Here is a 14,920-nt window from a genome sequence, read left to right on the forward strand (position 1 = left end):
ATTACAATAGAATTTATTTAAATCGGGATCTCGTGGAATAAGAAATGTTATGTTAATAAATTGTTTAGATTAGAACAAAATCAAATAAAATTTTATAAGAAATTACTTATGATCACTTATTATTAATAAGTGGTGATAAATAATTAGTAATATTTCTTTATTTTTAGTATTTCATAATTATTTAATATTTCTAATAATGATTTAATTATTCTAATATTCTTTTAATGATGAAATATTTTTAATATTTCGTAATTATTTCTTGTAATAAGTTATCAGAAATAATTAATTAGGTTTAGGATAATCGCGTTAGATAGATAACAGTAGATAATTACGTAAATAAATATTTATTACAATAGAATTGATTTAAATCGGGATCTCGTAAATAAGAAATGTTAAGCAAATAAAACTGCTTAGATCAGAACAAAATCAAATTAAATGATATAAGAAATTATTTATGATCACTTATTTTTAATAAGTGATCATAAATAATTAGTAAGATTTATTTTAACGAATGGATAATTACGCTAAAAATAAATATTGCAAGAAAATTTATTCATAGCAGATTCGTCTGAAAATATATTTATAAATAACCACATCCATCATTTTGATCTCATCTTTAGATGAAGTGTCGGTAAAGTGACAGTAGAATTGAGATTTCAAATTAAACCCCATTTCCGGTGCGTTTTTCATCCCGATCTCAGCGTCGATTGCGGAAGTTGAAGATACGGTTCAAACCGTTCCGCACCTTCAGTTTGCCGTTATTCCAAACGTATTATCGCCAGGCGGAGGTGAAAGTCGCCAAAAGTGTTGTCAGCAGGGTTGCATTCGCCTTCGTGTGAGATCTGCTATTGGAGGAAAGAACATCAGATTTGGGTGGGCCACGCGAGTAGGTGGCCGCGGCAAAACATTTTTGGCGTTCGGAATATACAGCTCCTAGTGTGTGCGCTTTCTTATTTCTAAAACAGGCTTTCATCTAATCCGCGAACTTGACGAGTAATTTCGTGAATGATGTTTTTATTTTGATGACTTGCTACAATTCCGAACTTATTTGGCATGCGAGACCAGCCTCGCGTGTTTGTAATTCGAAGGATTAGTTTTGAAAACAAATATAGGAAGTTATTTAACCATAACAAAATGTAAGTTTTATTGCTGTTTTGTTTACTTTGTTCTCCTAAATTCTTGTTCGTTCTTTTTAGTTGGCAATTTTCTTTATCGAATTCCTTTATTATAAGTTTGTAATATATAATCATTGTACATTTTTTTTTAATATTATCTAGGTTTGATATGTATTTTGAATGGTTTTTAAAAATTAGTAATTTTTATTTTCTTAATGTTAAGGTTAGTAATTGTATGTATACTTTCATAGTTAAAATTTTGTCTGTGTAACATTACAGAGACCCCAACTACGGATTCTCCGTAGATTCTTCTCCAGAAAACATTTTTCTAAGTGGTAGCAAGGGTAATGCATTTATATTTTAATAAATTGGAATTAAAAGAATTTTACCCTCTACTAAAAGCAGATAAGGTTAAATAGGCAAATGCTTAGGTTCTGTTTTCTTTTTCTATTTAAAAATAATTGTTTCAAAAAATTTTGCTTTAGTTTCTACCATTGAAAAATCGTAACTGCCTTTAAAAGATGGAGTCTCTAACATTATAAAGATTTCTTTGCAACTTTAATTTTTGTAGGTTCAAATAATTTTGTCTCTGCATGTTACAATTTACTTTTTTGTGTGTTCGAAAGTCAATTTAAATAGCAATATAAAAACATCCGCGTTCTGATGTTTGTTCTTTACAAATTACAACTGAATTAATCTTCTGTAGATTCCAATAGTTTTTCTTTAAATTCCTCGCATGGAGTAAAATTTTATTTTTGTTCTTCATTTTTAATTATTAGTTACTATTTAATTTTTTTAGACAAATTACTTAGTAATATTATACATCAATATAAAAAAAATGTGTACGTTATAACATTTTACATGTATTTTGAAAGAAAAATTATTTTTTTCTTGAAAACTGTAATTTTAATAAATATTCTAACACTATATTTAATATTTTCGCAGTTTAAATTTTGTATAGCTTTATAGATTGTATTTTCTATACAAATTGCAACTAGTTAAAGCTTGTGTAAGTTCGAATAATTTTGCCTTTACAAATTGCAACGAATTTGAATATGTGTTGTTTGGAATAATTTACCCTTTACAAATTACAATTAATTTACTTCAGAGTCGCAAAATTTCATTAATTACAATGACTTTTGATATCAATTACAAAGTGGATTTCGATACTCCGTAAAAAATTTTGAATGTGATTACTTTTAAATGAAATTGTTTTTTTTCTAAATTAGTTTTTTATATGATCTAGTTTTATTTATGTTTGAAAATTTATTTAAAATACCGAAAATGAACGCTGTATTTTCTTCAAGCGTCTTAGACTTTCTTTTCTATATGTTCGATGATAGTGTTTCATATTGTTATGGAAAACGAAAATTTTTAGCTGGTTAATGGGAAACATGTTTTGATTTTTTATTTCAATTACTAGAGAAAGTTTTAGACATCTATTCATTGTGTTTACTTATTAATCTTAAAACTTAAGTAAAGGGTTGCTTTCTAGGTTTGATGGACACAGGCCCATTAATGTATACATAATGCAATCGTTCATGGTGTTTAAGTAATTTTGTTTAGATAAACACGGAATCCACGACCCGCAGTTATCTTTCCTCCCATGTTTTTGAGCTTACATGTTTGTCTTCCGAAATGCTAATTTGTTGGGTCATGTTCACAATAATTAAATGAAAACTACTACATTTGTTACACATACCGGGTGTTTAGATAAGAAGCGATAAAATTAGAGCATTAATATTTAAGATTTGAATTTGTAAAGATGTTAAAATGTAGAGAACTATTTAAACCAACGTTGAACAGCCGATCCCAATTTTTGAGTTTACGACTGCTAATGCTCAACTCTGTAGTCTTGTAATTTTGAATCCAATTTTGAAGACAAGGGAACTCTTGGATCAATTATTGGGAGAAATTTGCCTTCGCGGAGGACTTTTTGATGGAACTAACCAGCATTTGCGTTACATGTAGAGGAAAACCTCGAAATTTCCCGTGGGATTTTCAGCGGCTGGGACTTCTAACCCATGATCCGTCTACTACTGAGGATTTTTTACGTCAGCAGTGTGGTCGGTGCGATCAGAGTGCGGAGTTCGTATCAACCAGCCATTGTTGGGATTCGAACTCTGTTCACTTCATTCAAAAGCAAAGGCTCTACCACCTGAGCCACCACGACTCGTATAGAACTATTAAAAATATTTACTATACGTTGCTTCTAATTTTACCCTAATTAGGTAATGGTAGTAATTAGGTAATTTAGTAGAAGGTTAATGTACTCCAAAACAAGAATAGTTTATTTTTCTTAATGAATTTTTATTATCGTGTTTAAAATGATTTTCAAAGTGCGAAGGGGACTTATTTTTGATATTTCATTTGCACGGGATTTTTTTTTTAGTTCGAATATATAACAAGCTAGCTTTTCTTTTTAATTATAAAAGCTCTAAATTATTTTGACTGGGATTTTGAAAATACCTGTAAATTGTACATTCTATAGCGGTAGCGTCTTTTTTCCGACAAACAGCCGAGTTTTCTTGCGATTTGTCATCATAATCTGTGCTTAGCCCTTTCGAACCGACTGTCACAAATACGTGCCAGCATAAAACCGTATCAATCAGGGTAAAAAGATAAAACTGGTAATCAAAGTATTTCTTTAGCAGTTTATTTGTGGGCGGAGTTATAATTGTTTGATTTATTTAATTCACCATTACTTTGTTCAAAATAAAGCAATTAAATTATGCTTCGAATTAACATTGATTATATATATGATTAAACTAACAATAATTAAAGTAAAAGCAAAGTAAGTCTGTCAAATTAGCAATGACTACGTTTAAGTTACCGTTTTTTATTTAATTGCAACTTGATTCTGATTTTGTACGAAAGCTTTTCGGAATCACCCGTCCCCAAGGGGTTAAATGTACACTCTTTATTTTTCAATAAAATAATACTATTTTTGTAACGGAAAAATTCAAATTTTCAGGTTCCCATTCCTTTGCTTTGGCATCGCCATTGCTTAAACATTATTTTTTTAAAGGTAGAACTCAATTATTTTCAGTTAGAATGATTCAAACTTTAGTTCTGATGCAGGGAGTATGTACAAATTTCTGATACCTTAGTTGTCCAAAATTTGTTAATATATATCCAGTACTGCTGTCATAATGTGCTGGTCATTCTTCAACGCAATGATTGCTATTTGCTATCGTTAGTTCCATCAATCTAGTAGGAAAAAATCGTCTTCAACGAAGGAATGTATCAGAAAGTTAGTAATAGGAGAAACCGAAAAAATCGATCCATAATGCTGCATCATTGTATATCATGTCTGTTCAGAATGTCAAATAGAATTTTCTTGCATTACTATGTCATAGGAGAAAAATAAGTTATTGCTTTATGTACAATGTTTAGTATGCTGAAGGCAATTTCTGGTTTTATATGTCATCACGTTCAATTCTTACGTTAAAAAATCAAAATGCATCTTTGAATGTTTCCAAATGTAATGTGCCAAAAATTCTACAAAAGATGAAATGAGTTTTTTATTGCGCAAATAGTACAATAATACGTACAATAACTATATCATTATAGTTAATAACAATTGTTAGGATTAATTATAGCTTTTAATAAGTATTAGTCGATTAAAAAAGCTATTCTCCGTAAAAAAAATGTTCGGAGCGCAAATTAAAACAGACCGCTCTGAATAACTTTTGATCTAATGATCGGATTTTCTCGTTCTAGGACTCAATCTTAATGGTTCAAGGGGCTGACCTCAAATATGATAATTAAATAATAAAACATATATCTTAAGTTATGAAATCGGATACAAAAACGTACTTTCTCTGAATAAATATACAATTTTTTTGACGGATTAGGATTTTTGGTCCCCAAAATATAGGGCGTAGTCGCAATCTGAGAAATATGGTCCCAATAGTTTGGTCAGAAGAATGCTCCAAAGTTTGGACACTTTTATGTTAATTTTTCGTTTAGCGTATTTCGTTATATCTCAAGAACTTTTTAAGTGAATTTGAAAATGTTTACACAAAATTTTTAAAAATTCGTTTATCCAAAGATAATTCATGCTAAAAACTTTTAGTAATTATTTATAATTTATTATTTTATTTAAGAATGGTTAAAAAAAATTTGAATTGTGAGATGCTCAATTTTTGCATCATTTTAAAGGATGCAATACTACATGGCAAAACACCAAATTTGAGCAAAATTGGTCAAATAGTTCCTTAGAAATCAAATTTTAAGCATCTGACTTTTTTTGAATTCAATTTCTCACGAACTACTCGATCGATTTCTCTTCAATTTTGTATTTTGCCATGTAAAATTACATTCTTTAAAATGTTGCAAAATGTTTTCGGCCATTTCTAAATAATATAATAAAAAATATAATAGAAAATGTAATGAAAAATAATAAATATTTACTTAGTTATTGTTTACATATAATTATCTAAGAGTAAACTAATTTTATAATTGAGTGTAAATTTTTTTTCTCAATTCGCTTAAAAAGCTCACGAGATATAGCGAAATACGCAAAAAGTGTAAAATTAACGTTAAGGGGTCCAAACTTTGTAGCGCTCTCCTGACCAAACGATTGGAACCATATTTCCCAGATTGCGACCAGAAGTCCGAATTTGTCGAAAAATTACATACACAACAACTGCAACATTATGCACGTGATGAATTTAAAGAAATAAAATTGAAATAATTTGCTAAAACTTCGAAAAGAATAGTTTAAATTTTAAAAATCTAAAAAGAAAAATCTTAAATTACCTTGTATAAATTTTTTTTAGTAGAACAGAAAGCAAAGTGCAATTTTCCCTTTAAAATTGGCTAATAATTATTATTTATTTGTTAATATTATAATTCACTATAAAATTTATCTTTTTGCAATAATTTACTGAATTAACTTCTTTGATAATATGTAATTTATCTAGCTTTCTATTAGAATATGTTCGATACAAAATGAATTAATTTTTATATATTCGATAAAGAAGTTTCTTCTGTTAGTTCTTACACATCCTATTGACACAACTCCCCCTAGAAGCCCCCTAGAACTCCCCCTAACGCCCACTTTTTGAACCTAGGATTCAGACTATATCGAACGTATTGTTATTAGAAAATGAAGCATCAGCGTTTAATTTATCATCAGTGATTTAAAAGTATTAATAATGTTTGAATAAATAATAAAATAGAGCTTAAAAATTTTAATTCTAAGTATTATCAATATTTATTGCTTAAAAATCTGAAACATCATTTTCAAATCTCATATTTTTTTGTAGATGCTAGTTTTAAAACTGTTATTTAATGCAGAATAATATATATATATATATATTGTATGCCTAGAACTTTCCTACGTTATTGATCAAAACATTCAACGATCAATATAAAATTAAAAAAATTCTTAGCTTTATCCTAGTGCATAAACTTGATTAAATTTACATTCGAAGTCAAAATCTTCAATTATATGCTTTAAAAATAAAGCAAACAAATTCGCTCGATTGTGGATTTTTCGTTGCGGATAGATAAAGCCAAACGTAATCATTATACAAGATTTTAATTTTCGTGGAGCTTTGATCATAAAAAAAACTTAACGAAAGATATATTGCCAATTTTTTTCTTTGGTGAGAAATTTTCCACGACCATGTCGGAGAAGGCTTTGTTAAAAAAAAAAAGAGAAGAAAAAAAGTTTCAGGTTAGGAACCTTGAGTGAATTTTTATTGCCACTTGCGGCACACGCCCTCCAGAGCTAGCTTTTTTTTTCTTTTTCTTTTTTAGAGGGGTGAATTCTTTAATAACCTTAGGCAACGCTATTTTGCCTATGCCCTTGTAAGAACGTTATCCCTACCTCTATTGTTGAGAATTACCTTTTAATATGGAGATAAAAATCACCATTCCAACAAGTCCTTCATTTCTGGGGAAGTCTACAATCAGAATCCAAAGAATGTTAATCCCTGGAAAAGCTTAAGTGGCAGTTGAGCAATTGAAATTTGTTCAAAGGCGGCGTCTCCCCCAGAACCTGTAACAAGGCATCAAAAAGGAAGGAAGTATGGACAATAACATTAGGTAAATAAAACGGTTACACACAAAAGACTGACAGGGCGTGAGCTCAGATAGGTGGGTCCATTTAGCATATTATGGTACATCACTTTTGATGATTGTGTTGCCTAATTTATTTTCTTACCCTTTCCTGGTAGAGGTTCTAGCATTTATTTCCCGTTAAACTGCTGCCATAAAGTTGACGATTAAGCAAGCATTATCCCTGACATGGTGATTGAAACTATTTTAAACATGCTTTTGGAGATATTAAATGCATCCGGAGTATTGTTTTTGAACAGTTAACAATTATTGTGCTATTATACACTCAATAAAAACATTGAAATAGTTGTGAAGAATAACGTCGTATTAGGATAGATTATTTTGTTTGTTTTCTGACTATTTATATGTGGCTTAGTTATTTTTTAAAATAAGCTCTGTTGTATCCAAATGTTTTTAATCTTTCAAATAGAAAGGAGTTTTAAGAAATGTATGGTGAATACTAAATTTGCTTGAGGGATTGTAATAAATACCTCTTTAAAATATTCAGTTTCCAAGTATTTATATGTGAATTAAGGTAAATTTTTAATTCTAGATCTGTAGATTCCGAACACTTCATTATTTGAATTAGATAAGTGATTTTTATTTTGTGCAGTGAGCAGCAAATATTACATTATTCGTGGAAGGTCCTCATTATATTAAATAAGATGCTAAATAACAGTAAATTAGGATAGATTATTTTGTTTATTTTCAGAAAATCTATCTATAAATAATTTAAATGAGTTTTACTTCGTGGTATGTAGTTTTCAAATGCTTTGTTTTTATTATGCCTTAGGAAATGTTTAAGATTAACAACGCGTTTTTACGCCGTGGTACAAAAATTAGATCAATTGTGAGAAATGACTAGAAATAAATTAGGCTGCAGTTTTTTGTTTATTTTTGAATTATTTATCTGTGCAGGCCCGCAAATTTCTAGTATTTTTGCGAAATTCGGTTATTTTGGAAAAGTTTTTTCCCCTTTTTTAAGAAATAAAAAAAAGAAAAAAGAAACACTACTATAGCTTATTGTGGAAAACTAAGCATTTTTATACACGCTTCCAAATTTGCACCACTATTTTAATTCCGCTTGTTCAGGAATTAAAATAGTGGTGCAAATACTCCTCTAATTAGGCCATATGCTTGCATACGAATAAATGAAATTTTTAATGCTAGATTTAGTTTCTAAATGTTTTCATATAACTCTGATAAAATATTTTATTGAAGTTTATAATAATTATATCAGAATGGTTTAACTATAAATGGGCTAGCATGCTTTAGATTTACAAAAAATAAAGCTGTAAAGATAATTGTAAACATTAAAAAAAAAGTTGCCCTAAGCTTACAAAAAACATCAAAAAATAAATGTTCAGAAGAAATAAAAAAAGCAGAAAAAAATCTTTTAAGCTCCTCATTATATTAAATAATATAATTGCTTTAATTAGGAAAAACAAATAATATTAATCTAAGAAAACTGTGAATATCTTGAATTATTTAGGTTAATGGCGAACCGTTTTTTTATTGCTTTTTTTTTCTACTTTTAATGCTAAGTTTTTTTACGGTACCTTTACTATCGTTCGTTTATTCCTATTACTTTATACTTTGCGTTTCATTGCTATAACGAAGATTAGAAAGACGAATATTTTACTAAACTGTGATATCAGACTCTGTTTAATTCATTTAAATTATGAGAATTTAGTGTTCAAATCGGAAATTTTGTGAGTTATTGCACTGAAAGAAAATTTTTTTTTAATACAAGTGATAGAAAGCGAAGAAAGGGAGCTTAAACAAGAAATTTTTCAATTTTTTAATCTTAAATTTATATTTAAAAAAAAATTTCAATATTTTAATTTATAGTAAAAAATATTCATTGTGCGCATTTACTCCGAAAAATTAAAAAAAAAAAAAATGCTCTATTTAAACGTCCCGCAGTGGACTGATCGTTAAGACACGGTTCCAAGCATCAAGAATCANGTCCTCGTTAAACTGTGCTACCGTGAAGTGCTCGACTTCGCGTGCAGGTCGTCAGGCTACCGATGCGGGGGTGCCATCCTCTCCGCAGAGGATCAAAATTGTGATCATGTCTTCGGATCATCCTCAGGGGTGTTTCCCAGACCGTCGCCAATAGCCCATTGTGCAGCTTTAATGCGAAGTAAATGAACAACAACAATAGCACTATTTAGTCTGTAAAAATCAAGATATTTTCGTGGAATTTTTCTTCACTGATTTAAAATGTTTCATCAGTTGTAGAATAATTGGAGTTTCTCGAAAGGTCTTTAGGTACATAAAAAATGCTTTGGAGAAGAAATTTTTTTTTCTTCATAAATTAGTTGTCTACAACTTTTCATGACTTAAAATTTGCCTATCTTTCACACTGTGCTTAAAATGAAAATAGCGCCAAATATCAATATAAGGAAAAGCCACTGTTTTGTGAAAATAAATAGAGCTTCTGATGTAATCTTTTAATACTGTATAAGTAAATACAGATATATAGAAGATAAAATATTTTCATAAATTATAGGAAATGACAGACCATGTGTCTTTTCAATTATTTATTTACAGACACAAATATGAAATAAGAAAGATAGATATGGAGGAAAATTCCCGCTCGCGAAACTTAACCGTTCTCTTCAATATATAATCTTCTTCTAACGATATCACGTGATCGCAAGTTGGTTCGGCATGCGCAGTGAGTCTGAACAAATACCTAAAAATCTATTCCAATGCTGCGTTGTCTATGCTCATGCCAAATTGGCGATTTTTTAATTGGCGATTCACACTAAAGCTCAGTTAAATCTTTCCAGCAAGATAGAACATATAATTTAAAAGTATAGCTTTGCTTAAATAGTGTCTTTATTTTTCTTGGCAAAGAAGCTTCTAAAAATTCCCACTTAAAAATATTATTAGATTTTTTTGGCGGTATTTATAATGCTCTGTTACTGGATTGCGCCAGACACAATGCTGGCATAAAATAACCATAGTGGTGGACCTTAGTCTAGGTGTCCACTGCCGCTAGGTTTATTGTATGAGTTTTTCGAGATTTTTCTCTTGAACTAGCAGAGTACGTTAAAAAGTGCGAGTTCAGATATTAGACTTGGAAGTATGGTCTTCTGTGTTGTATCAAAATAACAAGTTTTCACGTACTATCCTTTATGTTCAACTACGTAATGTTTTGATCGTAATTGGAATACACATATTGGAGTACGCCATGTTTTGATGTTGTTGTTAATTTACGTCGCACTAGAGCTACTCAATGGGCTATTGGCGACGGTCTGGGAAACATCCCGGAGGATGATCCGAAGACATGCCATCACAATTTTGATCCTCTGCGGAGGGGATGGCACCCCCGCTTCGGTAGCCCGACGACCTGCGCGCGAAGTCGAGCACTTTACGGTAGCACAGTTTAACGAAGATGAATACCGCACACCCTCGGTCCCTACGTAGACTGATCCAAGTGGTCACCCACCCGCACACTGACCGCAGTCAGTGATGCTTGACTTCGGTGATCTGCTGGGAACCGTGTCTTAACGATCAGTCCACTGCGGGACACGCCATGTTTGAAGTAGCTGAGAATATTGAAAAATCGTGTCGCAAACATACGCAGTTAGTTGATTACCATTAATTGGTACTATTTATTATCAGTGAAGTGCGTATTATATTGTCACATGGTGTAATAAAAGATTTATGTTTGCATTACTTGTAGATTGTAGAGAAACTAACAGTGAAAGTTATGCGGTCGGTTTATTTGTTTATTTTTTCAACCCTATGTTTGTGTCTTAAATTTAAAAATATTTTACTTCATTTGAAACAGTTCGTCTTTATAGCAAAGTAGTTAATCTTTTCATACCGATGTTTTTTTTCTTTCTATTTTAATAAATTTGGGTGGCTTAATTGTATATTCAAGTCCGAGAAATATTTCTCATTCGTATTTAGTCAAATATCGATGAGTGTTTATAAATTCTGATATCAGATTTTAAATTTCGTTTTCTTATAAAATAAAATAATAGAATTTTAAGGTTAATTTTCATGTTTATTTGAAATCTTGGAATTTGTTCCTTCAGCTGTGACCATCGAAACAATAGTTTAAAAAAGTTTTCACGCTTCGTTTCTTTAGTAGTTAAGTGAGAGAAAAGCTTTATTATTTTTCAAGTTTTTTCCACCTGACGAGTTTCATTTTCAAAAGTTTTCTGGAAACTTTCTTATTTTTTTTGTTAGATTTCTTCAGATTTAAGTCTATTAGTAGTTTCATTTCATTTATTTTATTTTTTAAAAAATAGACAACGTAAGTAAAAATAGAATACTGGTTCTAGTGTAATTTCTATAAATGTAATTTTTAACCTGCTTTTTTTCGTCATTAGCCCATTAACCATGAAAACTCTTTCTTTAGTAGATTTTTGAAAAAAACTGCTAACTCAATTGTTAATTTTTTAAATTTGTTTCGGAGAATCAAATATATTTGTGTTCTTAATATATTATAAGTAGTTATATTTTGATTTGAAATTTTGCAGTTGCAATATTTTTAAAGCTTAAGTGTTAGACACATTAGACATTATTTTATAATTATCCTGAATTTGTCAGAAATAAGAAACATACAAAATAACGTTAATTCTCCATCACTTTAATGTTTTTATTATTTGGCGCATTCAGTACTTTTTGCAAAGTACTTTTTACATCTCTTGAAAGTGTTGCGCCGACGCAACATAGGTGGAAAAGGGAAAAATGCGTTTAACGGTTTGAAATATGAATAATAAATTTTTTTTTTGACAGTGTGATTTAAATTAAAACAATGCACGCATTTCGACTCTTAAATCCATCTCTGAACTGGAATATGAGTAATCGTGGAAAGATATAGAGCCATCAATTTTCATATAGACCAACTACTCAAAAAATATTTTCTATATCCATGAAATATTTTCTTCGATGAAAAAAGTCAAATTAGGAACAATTAACAAAAACATGCAAATTTCGATTTCGAACAGAAAATAGTGACCAAATTTTTTTTTCCCGTCAATTCTTCAACGACAGTTTTTCTTTCTTTTTTAAAAAAAAAAAAAAAACTTGAAGATTTCTTTTTTAATCTACACTTCCCCCACTTTGAAAATTTTTGATTAAAATAAAATTCGTTTTTAAATCGATGAAGACCGCCAATAGACTCGGTGGAGGACTTTGACATTGTAAACAAGGGTAACTGGAAGAGACTTTTTAAGACCAGATGGGGAAATCTATTTATGACAGCCATGACCTGTAACTGGCTGTAGTGCGTTGAAAGAAGAAAATTTGTTTTAGATTGCTTATGCTGATTTGTTACTTCACATTTTCTTGTTGTCATTTAAACACCTGTTTGCTAATTATTGGGTATCAAGAGCCGCGATGACAAGAGATAGAAGCGTTAGCCTTTCAATGAGGCAAACCGGGTTCGAATCCCAGTCGATACGAGTTCCGCATCTGGCTTGCACCGGCAACAGTGCTGACGTGAAATATCCTCAGTGGTAGACGGATCATGGGTTAGTGTCCCCTTGCCGTCAGGCTAACCGTGGGAGGTTCGGTCTTCTCCATGTAACGCAAAATGCGGGTTAGCTCCATCAAAAAGTCCTCCACGAAGGCAAAATTTCTCCCAATACTCGATCCAGGAGTTCCCTTGTCTTATAGATTGGGTTCAAAATTACAAGGCTACGGAGTTGAACATTAGTAGTCGTAAACCCAAAAAATTGGGTCGGCTGTTCAACGACGGTTATAAAATAAAAATTATTGAGTATCAATATAATATTTAAGATTTCTATTCTTGGATCAAAAAAAAAAAAAAAAAAAGTCGACCAATACTTTCCCATTAACGTGTAGAAAGACAGATGTAAACGTACTAAGTTTTGTCTTCGGCAGAAGCTTCTTCCTTTATTCGTCCGAAATGAATATTCTGCGTTCAGCAGTATAGGCTAAATACCAAATATTTGTATGTTGCATCTCTAATTTAGTAGCAGCAATTGCTGTTTATTTTGAAAGTTTTATTTTTTTAATTATAATTTTACAGTGTTGAGCATAATCTTGTATCTCTTTACAATTTTTAAACTCCTTGAAAACGTTTTTTGCAATAACAGGACCCTATTTGCACGAATTCACAAAAGCAGGATTCTGGTTGAAAGAATTATACTTAACGTTTATTTTATATTCACAAATTACGAGTAATTTTTTCACAATTTTACAGAAACGAACTTTTCACAAAATGTCTGGACAGACCCCTGCTTGCGTAATTTTTGACAAAACGGTAGAAACTTTTTGTGAATAAATGCTTAAGTCTTGTAGATTTAAATGAAAACTCTTAGTGTAAATTATATATATCATCAAAACAAAATTATAAAAACGTGTAAAAATTTTGTCTTTAAAATACAAATATTTTTTAAGTTTTTTTTTTCTCCCCTTGAAAGGAATATTAACATAAGAGCATACCATTAACAATCGTGGAGCACACGGGCGTTGTATTCAAAACCCATGGGAAAACTGACCAACCGTATCGACTGAATCTTTTCTCATAAATAATCCTTTTGTTGTTCTCATTTTTCTTTATTTTTCCAATAAAATATTAAAATACGAACTCAAAATTACTGAGAATTTGAATATATATTTTTTTCTGATTCCCCTCTGTTCTGAAATAATCATTACCTTTTCTTAAATTTTAATTTTTGAGTTTTTTCTCTTAAAGTAATAAAATTCTACTTTCTTTGCGCTTTTAGTTCGAAATTCTTTCTTCGTTCCGAGTGCAGGCTTGAAAAGAAATTTTTTAAGCGAAACGTCAAGATGGTTTTAGCTTCGCCGCTGTGAATTCTTGAGAGACTTTTCAGAAAATTCTTTTTTCTTTACGTTTTCAAAAACTGAAATGTTTTTCTTATTGAATTATTGTTGAAACAGAAAAAAAAAAGTATTGCTAAGAAGAAAAAAAAAATTCCACTTGTAGCCGACGAAATAATAGAGCATTGTAATTAATAATAGGTTTGAATGGTCACTTTCGTTTGAATCCTGCGAGAAATAATTTATATCTGAAAGTTAATTTGAAGTTAGATATACGAATGCAATTTTTTTTGTTAACTGCTGTATTGGAAACATGATTTTATGTTTTTAAATCGGAAAAAAAACTTGTATTTCTCCCTTGAATGATGAAAATAATACTTTGAAATAAAACGTTTATTGTGAGACTATTAAAATCAACAAAAATAAAAACTTGAAAAATAAATTGTCTGATAAAGATTCAGTTGTATCTGTAGTTTTGCGTTTTTACTTAAATTTAGAAGGAAAATTTTATTTATAGCAAATCAAGATTTTAATTTCGTTGATATTAGCTTTCGGGACTTTTCAGATAATTTTTTTCTTTTGAACTGAAATATTTTTCCGATTTAATTTATTGTAGAAACAAAAGAGCATTTAAAAAAATTGCAAATGACGAAATAGAATCCTGTGAGCAATAATTTTTTTTAAATAAGAAAAGTCAATGAACTAATATTCATGAATGTCTCTCCTATACGAATGATTTTAATTTCTGAAATATGAACATAGGACTTTAATTTCTCTCGTAAAGTATAGAAATTATCAATTGCTTTGAAATACATGCTTTTTATGAAACAATTATGATTCCAAACAGGCAAAATTGAAAAATGAAGTGGCTAATATTTATTAAGTTAATGGCTTCTGTATTTTTTTTCTTCTTTTTTTTTTTGCCATTATTAAAAAAAGTCAAACTGGAAGTTTTTTAATCG

The 14,920-nt window shown here is 30.0% G+C and overlaps 1 protein-coding gene across 4 annotated transcripts in view; it reads left to right on the top strand.

The window, feature by feature from the left end:
- Nucleotides 1-833: 833 nt before the first annotated feature.
- LOC107436212 (leucine-rich repeat-containing protein 24) overlaps nt 834-14,920 on the top strand; it is a 228,067-nt gene continuing 213,980 nt past the window's right edge. For 2 of the 4 annotated variants that reach the window (XM_043046959.2, XM_043046960.2), the window contains exon 1: nt 866-1,136. The gene's annotated coding sequence lies outside the window, so the exon portion shown is untranslated. Of the gene's footprint in view, nt 1,137-14,920 lie in introns of all 4 variants that reach the window. The other 2 variants (XM_016047845.4, XM_016047826.4) reach the window with 2 other exon arrangements.

The sequence above is a fragment of the Parasteatoda tepidariorum genome, chromosome X2 (assembly GCF_043381705.1).
Source record: "Parasteatoda tepidariorum isolate YZ-2023 chromosome X2, CAS_Ptep_4.0, whole genome shotgun sequence".
In the NCBI taxonomy this organism is placed as follows: Eukaryota; Metazoa; Arthropoda; class Arachnida; order Araneae; family Theridiidae; genus Parasteatoda; species Parasteatoda tepidariorum.